This window comes from Anas platyrhynchos, chromosome 4, assembly GCF_047663525.1.
Source record: "Anas platyrhynchos isolate ZD024472 breed Pekin duck chromosome 4, IASCAAS_PekinDuck_T2T, whole genome shotgun sequence".
Classification (NCBI taxonomy): Eukaryota; Metazoa; Chordata; class Aves; order Anseriformes; family Anatidae; genus Anas; species Anas platyrhynchos.
In genome coordinates this window covers 4,801,300-4,816,537 of record NC_092590.1, presented here as the reverse complement: position 1 = coordinate 4,816,537, position 15,238 = coordinate 4,801,300, and positions in this window count along the sequence as shown.

Genomic DNA, 15,238 nt, shown 5'->3' with positions numbered 1-15,238 from the left:
AACTACATTGAGCACATAGGCAATATGTCTTCGGCAGATCAAGGCAGAGTTCAGATAATAATTTATAAAGAATTTTCTGGATGTGTTTGTCTGGTCTCTAAAACACTAAACAACTTCTTTATCTGGAGTTGGGAAAGTTTTCAAAAGTTAAAAAAAAGACCTAATGCATAAGTAATTTATGATTATGAGTAGGAATTATGCTCCTTATAATGAGAAGTACTGAAGCAGAAAACTGCTCAATATGTGTCTCTGTGAAAATAATGTACTGGGTAAATCCAAGCTGCCCAAGAAACTGTGTGCATCAGCACTGATTTGGCAGCACGCATGCCATTTGCTTTCTATAGATCTACATGATACATTATCACTTTCAATAGTTGTATTGCTTTTCTTACCTATCTTTTGTAGTAATTGACTTCACATAGAAGATTCAAGATCATGCCAACCTAAATAAAATAAAATAAAATAAAATAAAATAAAATTAAAAAAAATAATTTCACAGATATATTCAAATCCCTAGCCAGACAAAGAAGACTTTTTTATAGTTTAACACCTATGTGGGGAATGGTGTTTCTGCAAAAGGTTTGCATGAAGTTAATTCCCAGTGAAGTGGTTTTCCTGACTAGAGTCAGTGCAATACAAAAAAAATAAAACTGAAATGCTGCAGAACTAGTACTTCATACTATCACAGAGTTAGTCCTATTTCTAGTAGTGCTGACAGATAATGAGTAAATTACACCCAGTTGCTTCATCAGAAAAATAAATAAATAAATAGATAAATAAATAAATAAATAAATAAAAAATGTGTTGAGTTCTTTATTTCCAGTTTCACAGAGTATTCTAAAAATAAAATTAAGATTTTCTTTCCATGGATCTGCTGGCTGGAGCAGAAACCATCTTGGTGTAAAACTAAATATATATTAATATTTTAAAAATTGTTTAAATATCTAAATCGTTATTTCATTAGTATCACACATCAGTTTCTGACATTTCTTCAGCCACATGCATGTAAAGAACTAAAAATGATTCTCACTCCCTAAAATACAAAATTATGCACAAGATCTGTAATTAAATTTACATGAATAACCAAAACCACATTGACTTTAGCAGTGAACATCAAAAATTGTAGCTATTGTGTTAACTGAGATTAGCAAAACAGAAAAATTACCCATCTGAACTAAGTTTAAATTAAAAAAGATGACATCTGTCTAGAATGCCTACACTTTATACAGACATTGAAATTTCTCACCACCAACTTCTTATCTACCCAGACAAATCAGCTCTGTTTAAACCTAGGCTGTCCCATTCAAAACTGGATTGAAAAAGCTTGCTATGTTTTCCACCTAACATGGAGGAAATCCATGCTGAGAGCCATAATTTGGCTCAACAGACAGATTTGACAATCAGACATTTCGATAAATTATGCTAAAACTATGAGTGGCTAGAATATCTATGAAGTTTAAGTTTTGTGAATATAACAACAATTGATCTGTAAAGTAACACCATCACAAGCTGCACTGAAGCTAACTAGGGAATTTGTTCACTACACTTAAAGAATAATTAGGACTGCCACAAATAACATTTTTATAAATCAGAACCTTACAGAAGATGTACGGTGTCACATGCTTTAGCCTTGCAGGTGAAGAAGAAAACAAAATAAGTCTCACTAATATTTAGTCAAAGCAGAACCATGTCAACACAAATTCAATGAGGAGAGCTGAGTACATTACATTTGATCGTGTTATTATTATTTTCATATTAGGCATCAGCATGAGAAAAACAAGATTTTTTAATGACTTATCTTCAGAAGAGTCAACAGATCACTGGACTTTTTTTTTTGTGCGATATGAAAAGCAGATATTTCAGCTACTTTATTACTAATTTGGTGAATAAAAGACTTGAAATATTCACAAACTAAAATCACTTATGAATATTTGTAATTATTCCTGTTCCAAAAATGCACTAAATCATTATAGCAGAATTTGTAGGCTTCCATGTAGTACATAGAACAAATACATTCATACATGAATGACAGTACTGAGCACAAATACTTGATTTTTTTAATACAAATAGAGATGAATAAGTTATTTCTTTCTTTGTTGCTGAAATCAAATATTTCAAACTGATCTACATACAACAAAATTCCATCTACCATCTGACAAAATCTTCTACAAATTAAAAGGCACCCACATTAAACAAAACCAGATTTAATTTTTTGGGCTTTTCCTATCCAGCAATTTTAGAATCAAGTCAAATGAAATCAACAGTTTAAGCTGCATTTTACTCCTGCAGCTACTGAAATTCTTCAGGATTCCAGGATGAAAATATTACGAAGAAAAAAAAAAAAAGAAAGACAGTTCATGATGCCAATGTATGACTCTGAAGAGTGAACAGCTGTGGTTTCAGGCTCATGAAAACTAAATTACATGTTTTAGCTATAATTCTGAGTCATTAATACAACATAAAGGTTTCCAGATGTCTTATTGTCTATTTTTGATATGATAATGAAGCAAGATATGGTTTAACATTGAGAACAGCTATATTCAACAATTCTTCTTTTCCATGAATAAGCTCCTGGTACCAAAGGGAATGCCCAAATAGGTTCCTCTTGAAGTAAATATGTTACTTTTGCTGGGCAAAGTGTCTGGTCACACAGAGCTCACTGCAGTATTATCACCTAAAATGGTCTATTATTTATCCTCTGCTCGTTAGTTTACTTCTGTAAAAGCTTTTGGCACTTTTTGTGTTGGGGAAGGATTCCTGGCTGACAGTCATTGAGAATAAAATTAAAATCTATGGAAGTGAAAATGTATGAATATGGTGTTAACAAGTTGAGGGACATCACTTTAAAAAAAAAAAAAAAAAAAGTGTTTCTTGGCTTCTCTACAACTCAGTAGCAGTCAGGCCAATTAGTACCAATTAGAGCAGCAGTTTTGTAAAATAAATCTTTCAAACAGATACTGTTCTGACCTTGCTGGTATTTATCAGGATTATCCCTATAACAGCAACTGAATACTACTAGCAAGATCTCAGCTTTTCTAGGTGTTATACGAACACACACAAAAAGAAGGCCTTTTCCTCAGTCAACACTATACATACAGGAGAAAGAATAGCTACAAAACAGTAACATTTGTAATGAGGAAGACAGAGGAAAAGAAAATAAAATTGGCTAAAACAAATGAATTTGAGAAGAATGAATTTAAAGGAGAATCCATCATACTGCACTGAGAACCAGTCTTGTTTTTCAATAGTTTAAAATCATTTAACATGTTTCAAATCTTCCATTTTTCATATTGTCTATAGATCCAGGGAATGCTAAACCTCTCTGTTGCTCATTGCCTCTTGACACATCTTTGCAATCTTAAGTCAGAACTCTCAGGTAATTTCTGAACTGAAGTAGCAAAACTTCCTACATTCTGACATGCTCTCTCCTGATGCAAGACTGTTTAACTGCAAGTTTGGGACAAAGATACAAAAGAACAGCTGCAGCAAAACTCCTGCAGTAAATTTACTTGCAAAAATACATACACACATACAAGTGCATTTTCAATACAAGTTTTAAACTTAAGTGTTGACTAAATAGAGCAAAACCTACCACAGGATGCCCCTGGGAAACAGTCACGCTCAGTGATTGGGTCTAGCTTAATTTCAATAACAGGCATCAAATTTCACATAAAAATAAGGAAAGGAATAGAAAAAAAAAAAAAAAAAAAAAAAAGCCCATGTGAGCATCTATCTTCTTGGAAGAGAAAACAGGAAGAGCTTGCAGTGAAACAGAACTGGAGCAAAGAACAACTGATGGCAACAATGCCATGAGATACTGAAAAAGCACCTCTAAGGTGGCATTTCATCCTTGGTGGTACAATAGCCCAAGTCACCAGGTTCGTAGGTCAGCCTTCAGACACACAAATGCAACAGGAGATTGGCTACAGATGAGTTTTGGGCACAGATTCTGACTTACCAGAAAACATCTAAGATAGACTGATGTGTCTCTCTGCATATGTAGGCCTGCAAGTTTTAAAATAGATTATGCTTTTTACTTTAAAGCCATGAATTCTGAAGTGAGACAGCTATAAAAATTTTAGCTTCCATTAAAATAATGAAAACAACATTTAGTCCAGGGGGTGTGGAAATACAAACTGAGATCCAAAAATTAATAGAGTCAAAAATAATTAACGTTGAATGGATGTAGACATCATGACTTCTCATAATGAACTGCCCTGAGAAAAGGGTGGTTAAACACTTGAAGTTGAAAATGCAGCTTCTCCTAATTGCTTTACCTGCAGCCACCACTTTACGTGCACCTGCTGCAAAGCAGGGGAGGAAAGAAAACCTATTCTCTGGGACCATTAAAACTAGTGATCAATGGCTCATACCACTGCAGGCATGGAAACAAAGTGTAGGAGGTAATAAAAAGAGCAAGCAAAGCATTAGGCAACTATGTGTACTGGTAAGAGCCATCAGAAGCAGGCAGTAGAGATTAAGGAATTAATTGTCTGTCTTTTCTGTTTTGTTTTCCTTTTTAATTGAAGACCTAAAAGAAAGGTAACTGCTCTCTCTACTGGAGTAGAAGAAAGGCAAGAAGGCCATGTTTTATAAACACACAACAAATATTTATAAAGTTCGGGGCTGAAAATATCAAATGTTTAAATTTCATTTTTTTTTTAAACCTAATGTTGTGCAGTGCTCTGCAGTTCAAGTTTGCAAATTCCAAGAACACGCTTGGCTAATAACTTGTTAGCATTAATCTCAGATAAGAATCTCTTTAAATTTCACAGAAATGTAATTTTAAAAATGTTGCTACTGTACAGAAAAAAAAAAAAAAATTAAACGAAGAATTTCTTTCTTTGGTTGTGTTGGAGAAGTTAACTGTCATCTACCAAATCAAAAAATGGATTTCTTTGTGAACCTAAAAGTTCTAGTTCTGTCCACTCAAAAGGAAATGGCCATGTGAAATCCTCGTAAGGACAGGGGCTGACTGTTTGCTATCTCAACTCCTCACCATTTAAGTAGTCTATTAAGATTTAATATTTCTGTCAATTCAAAGTGAGAAAAAAAAAAAAAAAAGGCTTTTTAAAAATCAAACAGGTAAGAGCAATAGTAAGTACTGTCAAACTTGTCAGACAGTTCCTCTGAATAATATTTAACAGTCTGACAGAAGCGCAATTCAGTCTGAGTAATACTGTGTGGACTTAACGCCTGAACACCAATGGTTGCAGCCCTACACTGGATATATAATTACAAGTTTGCCACACAGGTTAGGAAGATAAGTATTTAAAAAACACAGTTTGATATCAATATCAAAAACCCAAAACCAGCAGACAGAGCAAATTATTTTATGCTAAGTAACAGCAAGCACACAGAAGGATTACAATAAAAATGTATTTTTCAAAATTTATATATAATCTATGTGTGTGTGTATATAAATATATTTATATATGAATATATATATTCATTTTCAGTAGCCACCATAGTCTCAATGCTTTCTTTCCAGCATTCTAAAGTAGTAGGTGTTTTAGGTGTTTCCCTCAGGACACAAAACAAACATTCTGAGTAGATCCAAACACATATTGATGTTCCAGCAAGATAGAAAAAAGGAAATTCTCCTCTACTTATTCTATTTATTCTTCACCTCCATTAATATAGTAACCTATCTGGGCTACAAGACATATAACAATAGGGCATATGCCCAACTCAAATTCTTAGGCATCATACTACTGTTCCACAGATTTTAATTCTAAATTTAACTGAAAACTGGACGTATATTTCCTACCTTAAACTTGAATGCAATATAGTACATTTAATCCAGGCATTATAGACTCTATGGCAGTTCTGAAGTCAGAGAGAAGGGAGCAGAATGGGAAGAGAAGGGACTGGAAATCAATATCTGCATCCTCATACTCTATTGCTTCACAGAAAATAGTTGTGCAAAACCATCAGATGTGATTTAGAACAAAGAAAAGTTTCTGTGTTTTTCATGGTCAGCAAACTCAGCACTACACTATGAGATAGATATTCACATAAATTTTCATACTGAAAATAGGGAACAGCTATACATACAGAACATACGCAGTTAGCAAATACTTACACTTTCAGCTTTACAACGTGGCACTCAATATCAAGTTCAAGAGTTCTGACAAAACATATACCTGAAACATCTACATTGAGAAAATGAGAAAAATAGACCTTTTATTATATTTTAACAATACAAAAGTAATCTCAGAGTATGTTCTGTTACAGGCAAACCTCAAAACAGATAACTCATGCAGGAAAAAAAAAAAAAAAAAAAAGGATAAACCAACTACCCAACCAGTTTGTTTGGACTACAGGTTCACACAACCAGGAAAGGTGCACACATTTTTGCACAGAGAAATTTGTAATTTAAAGTTATACGGCAAAAATAGCAACAAAATCTGTTGAAGGAAAAGCATTCATCAGTGGGCTGCTAAGCCCACAAATACAGAATTGCATACCCGGAACCTAAGCTGACAGGTCAGAAGTAGAAACTAGACATCATTAACATAAGATAGAAAATGCTGGAAAATGTGATATAAACTATAAACTAGGAAATAAATCAGCGCCTATATAAAATAAAGATTCTATTCAGCTGTTCAATTACGCATGTGCTGAACTATGCCAAATCCACTGGAAGACAAATTAGTGGGTCTAATTAGCAATCCCCATGACAGCATCAAAGACAGGGAAAGATTTTTATGAAGATGTGAGCAATCTAAAAGGGACTTTACACAGAAGAGAAATTGTGCTTTCAACCAGAGAGAGCACAGATTTGTGCTATGTCAGCCAATGAAGTGCCTCAGTGAGCAAAGGCAAGGCACTGCAGAAATGATCAAGGAGCTTAAGGTGGCAAAACATGAAACCATAGAAAAAAAAAGGCACAGAGCAGATGTTGACTGGTAACTTGAGCTACTGAAACCCCTAAAGCACAGCTGAGATGTCCCAAGGCATTTTACATGTGAATAGTTATAGATCACAGGTTCTTAGAACGAAACTGTCAGTCGCAGTGTGCAGTTACAAATATAAAATTCAACAGAGACTTCTTAGCTCAGGAAATGAAGCTTGAAGCAAAGTCTGTATTCTCCTTAGAGGATTCAAATTCTTTGTTTGAAGCATGAACTGTATTCAGATGGGCTTTTAAAGCAGATTTCAATTGACTGCCCAACAGAATCCCACAGAACCAGTATGATGCCTTCGCATGGGCAACACAACAAGAATAAACATGAAATGACAGCTGGCCATTACTTCCTCTAACTGGTAACATGACCTTCTCAGACAGAAATCTTATTTAATCTTCTTGTTATCCTTGCAAAAAAAAAAAAAAAAAAGCCCTCAGCATTACCCAGAGAGCATAACACATGAAATATGACCCCAAAGAACTATTTGAAACTGAAATTTCTGTCATAGGGGACAACAAATACCAAAACAAAACTAACAAAAATAGTATCTAGAAATAATTCTACTTGATAAGTAAAAACAATTTTAAAACAGTGTCTTTTTTTAATCAATTGCTTTAAAAAAAAAAAAAAAAAAGAAAAAAGTTATTAATCACCAAGCATGCAACTATAACTTATACTCAAGTAAAATAGAGAACAAAACAGTAAAAATACTCCTGAGAAACCTTAAATGAACCCTTAAATACTGTGAGAACCCTTAAATAAAATAAAAGAACCTTAAACACTGTGAACCCTTAAATATTTCAATGTATATTCAGCCTTTGGACTGAAGAATTGATCACCACCAAATTAGATTAATAGACTAAGGAACACACATACATGTAAGATACTAAAACCTATCCATATGCTTTCCATGCACTTGTCATGCAATCTTGACCACATCAGCACTGAACAGACCCTTAATCATCTATATCATCTAATCATTTTTCTATCAATGATTATCAAAGGTTTGCTGGTTTGCTGCCACCAAGAGGTGGGGAGCACTGGTCAAAACATGCAACAGAAAACAAATCAGCATTTTCAAGAACAGATTTGTTGAGCCATGTAAAGAAAACAAGAATATCTCTCCTAAAGTAAAATAAATCAGTTTTTTTCAACAATATTTGCTGACATAATAGTAATAGACTAATCATTCTCCTTACTTGTTAAAACTACTGCACTTTTAAAAATAAATTATGTAAACACTAATAATTATCATCATTATTTCATAACTTATGATAGTAGTAAAAAATTAGAACAGCTCAACCAAATACGTAATAATTATGTCAAGATACACCCAAATCCCCAAACCCATTTATTATAATTATCTCAAGATTTAAAATTATAGACAGCTGTTTTTTTATTTGTTTACAGTTCACTGAAACTGAGTCTATTCAGATCAGTAAGCAGATTTATCACTAACAGTTAAATACATTTAAAAAATCTTGTATTGCTGACATAAGGATATTACTCAAACTTCAACACTAAGAGATAATGATAGGAAAAAATTGCATTTCTATTGAAATTATTGATAAAATCAACATTCAAATAATGACTATGATAATGAAAAAATATATCAATGCTGGAAATATAAAAACAAATAAAAATAGTCAATATTCACAGGAAAAACTTTCATAATGTCAGAAAAATCATAGTTCAAAATTTCACCACAGACTTGATAATTTATTAAGTTTCAATACATACCACAAAAAGTAGAAATAGAACTTACAATTATGTCTGCACATAGTAAGAAACAAGTCTTCAAAATATTAAAAACTGAAAAAAGCAATGACAGAACTGTGTGGCCTTGCAAAGGGTTTTCAAAAGGAATCACTTCACATTTTAGCCTGCACAATGAATACAGAAACAAAAAACAAAATAAAACATTAATTCACACACTCTTCTCTGCCTTACTTTCAACTCTACTCTTACCTGTTCCCTGGGTTTCCAATAGGTAAAGAAGTTCTTCCTAACATCCAACCTAAAACTCCCCTGGCACAACTTTAGCCCCTTCCCCCTCGTCCTGTCACCAGGCAGGTGGTGACAACCCCCACCTCACTACAGCCTCCTTTAAGGTACCTGTAGAAAGGAATAAGGTCACCCCTGAGCCTCCTTTTCCTCAGGCTGAACAATCCCAGCTCCCTCAGCTGCTCCTTGTAGGACTTGTTCTCCAGACCTCTCACTAGCTTAAATTAATATTTAATATTCATTGCCATGTATGTATACAATAAATAAAAATACATTTTTATTGACAAAACCTATGATTACATCAGTTTTGTACCACATTTTTATTTCTTTAGTTTTTGAAGTTGCAAAACAGTTTAAAAAATACTGCATTTAATTAAGAAAAAGCGTAGAATACCATGTAAAGACTGTCCAGGAGTACATGAAACTAGATACATACATGAGGAAAGAATCACCGTCACTGAAACAATCCCTTCCTTTCAGGTCCAAACAACTGAAATACTTTAATTTTGTAAATTAAAATGTAGTTAAGTGTATGTGTACATACACACACACACACACATATATATATACACTTATGAAATCTACCATAAAGGTACCACTAGAAGAAATAATGTGCATACTTTTGAATCTAGTAAATTGTTCAAAAACTGGCTGGATATCCAGGCCCAAAGAGTTGTGGTGAATGGAGTCAAATCCAGTTGGAGGCCAGTCACTAATGTCATCCCCCAGGGCTCAGTGCTGGGGCCAGTCCTCTTTAATATCTTCATTGATGATCTGGACAAGGGCATTGAGTGCACCCTCAGTAAGTTTGCAGATGACACCAATCTAGGTGCGTGTGTCAATCTGCTCCAGGGTAGGAACGCTCTGCAGGAGGATCTGGATAGGCTGGACCAATGGGCTGAGGCCAACTGTATGAAGTTCAACAAGGCCAAGTGCCGGGTCCTGCACCTGGGGCGCAACAACCCCAAGCAGAGCTACAGGCTGGGAGATGAGTGGTTGGAGAACTGCCAGGCAGAGAAGGACCTGGGAGTATTGGTGGATAGTCGGCTGAATATGAGCCAGCAGTGTGCTCAGGTGGCCAAGAAGGCCAACAGCATCCTGGCTTGTATAAGAAGCAGTGTGACCAGCAGGGCTGGGGAAGTGATTGTACCCCTGTACTCGGCTCTGGTGAGGCTGCACCTCGAGTACAGTGTTCAGTTCTGGGCCCCTCACTACAAGAAGGACATCAAGGTGCTCGGGAGAGTCCAGAGAAGGACAACGAAGCGGGTGAGGGGTCCAGAAAACAAGTCTTATGAAGAATGGCTGAGGGAGCTGGGCTTGTTCAGCCTGGAGAAGAGGAGGTTCAGGGGTGACCTTATCACTCTCTATAGGTACATTAAAGGAGGCTATAGCGAGGTGGGGGTTGGTCTATTCTCCCACGTGCCTGGTGACAGGACGAGGGGGAAGGGGCTAAAGTTGTGCCAGGGGAGTTTTAGGTTGGATATTAGGGAAAACTTCTTTACTGAAAGGGTTGTTAGGTATTGGAATGGGCTGCCCAGGGAAGTGGTGGAGTCACCATCCCTGGAGGTCTTTCAAAGACTTTTAGATATAGAGCTCAGTGATATAGTTTAGTGGAGGACTTGTTAGTGTTAGGTCAGAGGTTGGACTTGGTGATCTTGGAGGTCTCTTCCAACCTAGAAGATTCTGTGATTAAGAGAATACAGAAACAGTGAACAAAATGGTTACTTTTCTTCATGAAAAGTTACAGATCTCCATGAACCTCTTTAAACCTGCAGTTACCAGTATAAAAGATTAGAGTTCTCAAAAGCAGCATATATGCAGATAATATTGTGCAGATATTCAGAGAAAACACACACTGATATGTGATGAAAAGGCTTTCATCTTCATGACTGACAACAAATTTTTTCCATGATCACTGCGATGCAGCTTTCGGTAGTATCTCAGGTTTTGAAAGAGCTAACAATAGGAATAGTCAGTTGGAAGAATATGGTCATACAAATCAACACATCAACAAGGATAATAAATAAAAGAGAACTAAGATGCACTGTTACTTGCAGCCACCTCAGGGCTCAGTTATATACATGAAGAATGACAATACTATCCTGTCACGCTGTGACACCTATCTTTGAAACACACAGCTAAGTAATTCAATTCTGAGAAATACAAAAACAGTGAAAAACCTGTCAAAGCTTATTTAACATCTCACAGTAGGTAGAAAATGCAGAAAGGTCAGAGAATGAACTAAAGCAAAGTAAAAATATGGGTTTCTTATTTCTCCCTGTAATGTAAACCCTATTTTAATAGAGCAGTTTCCCTGGAACAATTTTCATGCAACCTTCTTCAGCTGTTAACCAGCACTGACATTCACATGTGAAGATGTAGGGGATACACTTTTCTTTCCAGCTTCCTTTGACTGCAAATGGGCAGGAAGTAATCAGCACCCAGCACTCAGCTGGTTACCAGACCACCTGCAAGCACTCAGGAACTTTTGCTGAATCTGAAAACTTTTAAGAACTTCTCAGCACAGAAAGTGACAGAGTACTGGTGCTATTGACGTAATGACGTGTGAAATACATGCATCTCTTCCTGTGTTATAAGAATTATATTTTTTATTTCTTACAAAGTTAAAGCAAATGTAGTCCTTAATGATCTAATACTTTCAGAAATAAATGTGACACAAGGTAAGAAATTAGGTTACAAATAACTCTGGTTCTGAAATTTGCTGTACTATCTCTGACATATCTTTTTATAACATACTGCACGTTGTTAGACTCAAATATTAGAAGTGTTGAGAACCCATATTTCTATAAAAGTAAATGTTATATATGCACTTCTCATTCCCTGTATTTTTCTCTTATCGCAATTATTCAGAATACAGTTCAATATAAAGAGGGATCATTTTTTAAAATTAGAAAAAAGTGCACATATCTTATGCAACAAAAACCCACCATCTCCAACAAATAGCTCATAATAATAAAGTTATTGCAATAAAAATGGAAATACTTGAAGTTTTTCTGAATTTTCATAACAAAACAGACAAGAAAAGCAAAAACAGCAGCAGATGCTAGGTTATAATGTAATATTCTTGTCCATCCCTACCTTTATTATTTCACATTTTTCACAAGACTTGTTCTATGACGAATTAAGATTATCAGACTGAGCCATCTGAAGTTTTGTTGTTTTTTTTATTTCAAAGTACTGATAAATTTCAGATCAGATACAAAAATACACATGACAGCTCTAAACAATCTGAGACTTCCAAGTGTTCTCATATTCTCACAGAAGCTCTTCCTAACTGTGAACTATAAATAAACACTGAAATTGCTGGAAACACTTTTAAGAAGGTCTATCCATGAGCCAAATTATGTTAGTATTTCACAATACAGGTGAGAACAAGGAAAAACAAACAAACAAAAAAAAAAACTAAAACACCTGGTTTCCCAACAGAAGATTCCTTCCTTGTGATTTCTACAGTGTTTTGATTTGGAACTTTAAAGAGATAGTAAAATACTCTGATTTCTCTCCTTGTTAGGTAAGAGCAATGTCCCTGAAAATAAGTCAGGCAAAGCTACTCATCAATTAAGGATTTCTACAGAAGTGAGTATATTAGCTATGTTTTCCTGTTCAGATTAGAAACTTCATAAATGAAGTTTCATAAATCATAAATGTCCAAAAAAACCTGTATAATCCTGCAAAAATTACCTAAAATGTCTGACCAGATCAAATCTTCAAATAATACATGATTTGTAATCCTATAAATAAAATCTTATATATTAAAAACAAACAAACAAACAACAACACCAGGAATATCTCAAATTTACCATTTTATAGACACAATTGACATGTTAATTAATTTAGTTCACTTTTTCTTTGTATGCATTTAAGTTATGTTTAATAAATGAAAATGCAACACATGACTTTAACCCACAATGCTGTCTTTGCTGAGTGGCAAGTTAGTAGCTGCTCATAAAGCTTTCAGACTTAACTACTAGTTGACATTTGGCTGAAATTAGCCAGCAGTCTCAAATCCACTCAGGCATAAACTGACAGGTGAAAATGAGTGCCGGTAGGATCTCACAAGCCACATTTCTGAAGGCAAACAACTTAAGAAGACTGTATTTACAAAAAAAACTATCCATCTCTTTCTTCTCCCTCAGTAAAATGCAAGCACCCAGTGTTATGAGGAATAGTGGAATGGAAACTTATCAAAAGAAACTGCAGAAAATACTTGTGCAAGGTGCCAATTTTGTGTCTACTACAAATGCAAGATGTACTACCATCTGGCTCTGAAAAATATTATGCCTCTCTATAGGCAGCTACAAACAAACTAAGACGTTAAGCAGTGAATATGACTTATCTGCTTAAAACCAAACAGGAAAAACTTCAGGAGAAGCAAGCTAGCTCCTCTCTTCCAACCAAGTGTTAACATAAAAAGCTATTCAGATTACTTAATAAAATCAGTGGCAATTTTAAATCTGAAGAAAATAACACTGAGAAAAAGCAAGTACTCTAGGATAAACAACTCTTTAGCAAAACCGTGTTTTTCAATTATGTGATTAGTCACTGCACAGTTAATTCTTGAAAAAAAAAAAATAAAATAAAATAAAATAAAAAGGAAAGAAAAAAGGCTGATTTACAGTGTACTTAAATAGTCCTAGATGTGTAAGAGCATATAGCCTATTCTGAGCCTATTATAGCCCTACCAATAATCCAATAATTTATAATGCTATTGTGTATATATATACAATATATATACATATATATACAAATATATATATATTGTATATATATATGTACATATGTAGTGTGTATATATACATATAGAAATAAAAGTAGAACTTATAAAAGATTAAAAGTATATTTTAGTAGCTTAATGCAACATTGTGAAACTGAAAATCTCAATTATTTTCATTATCTAAAACATTCACAGAAGTATAAGAAGGTTATCATCATCCATTTGGATTAAGACATTGGAAAGGTTCCAACTGAAAAGTTCCATGCCATATTACAGCTCTCTTAATGACCCAGGCAATGATGTTATTTTTTGGATAGACAACTCTGGTTTCTTGTTTGAAAAACAGTAATAATTCTTTCTTTCTTCCTCTTTTCAACAATCTTGACCAATTTAATACCAGCAACCCCATGTAGCAGTACTTTTGTAAAACAGTAGCTATGAAACTAGAGAACAAATAAAAATCTCCCAAGAGAGGGGGAAATATGGTCAGCTTCTAAAGCTGCACAAAATTCTTCTATATGTTCTCCAAACTAATTCAAGACATACTGTGAATTTCTGACGTTTGCAGTTTTTTAATCAAACAGTAGAAACCAATATATATATACTTTCATAGATTTTGGATTAAGTTTCCTTGTCTTGGGTTAGTACAATCCAGAAAGTCTAAACAGACTACAACACTCTTATCTCCAAGTAAGGCAGTACCCATTTTTACTTATACATCATATCAAACCACTGCAGCTGATGCCACAATTTCTTTAGCAAGCCAACAGATGTCAGACTACTTTCAAAGTAGTCCAGCTGATTTTGTTGAGCCATCTGACTGAAAAAGTTCAGAAGCCTGACTGAGAATACTGGAGGCTCTAGTTTTGCAGGGTGCAGGGCTTTGAAGCCTGAAGATATAAGCACCTTGTGTTGCTTGGAAAATAAATTACTTGTGATATTGCCTTATCACAAGCATTCGTTTTCTCTTAATTTCTGTTAATCACCTTAAAAAAGTGTTGTAGTAATTAGTAAAACATTTTGATGCAAGCAGCACAAAGGCAAAGTTTAATTTAGACAGAACAGCATCCAGACATAGATAAAAGCTGTCAAAACTACCAGAAACCTAATGTGATAATGTAATACTCTGATAATATACTACCCCTGAATCTAATTATCCTTAGGCTGCAGGTGAGGGCAGACATGCACTTTCCCAACAGCTACAGTTCTCTGCAACTCTGGTCATACCCCAGCCCTTTTACTACCTTTTACTGATAAAGAGTGAGGTGCAGAAGCACTGTTTGTGTCTTAGGCTGATCTGGTTGTCCGAAACTAAAAAACAATAACAAGGGCAGGTGGGAAAACAACTTTGCTGAAATTCACATTGGCACTGACACAAAAATAGCACTCATGCTAAAGAAAGCCCCAGTCTGTATAAGGCTTGGGCTACTAAATCACAGATTACTTTTCCTTACCACAGAGCTAGTTTCCTTTGAATGGGAAGAAGGAAATTCTAAATTTGCTATCTCTAGTAAGTTATAGATTCAATAATATATATGGGAGAGATTATGAATTACGTTCAAAATAATGAAAAATAATTAAAATAAAA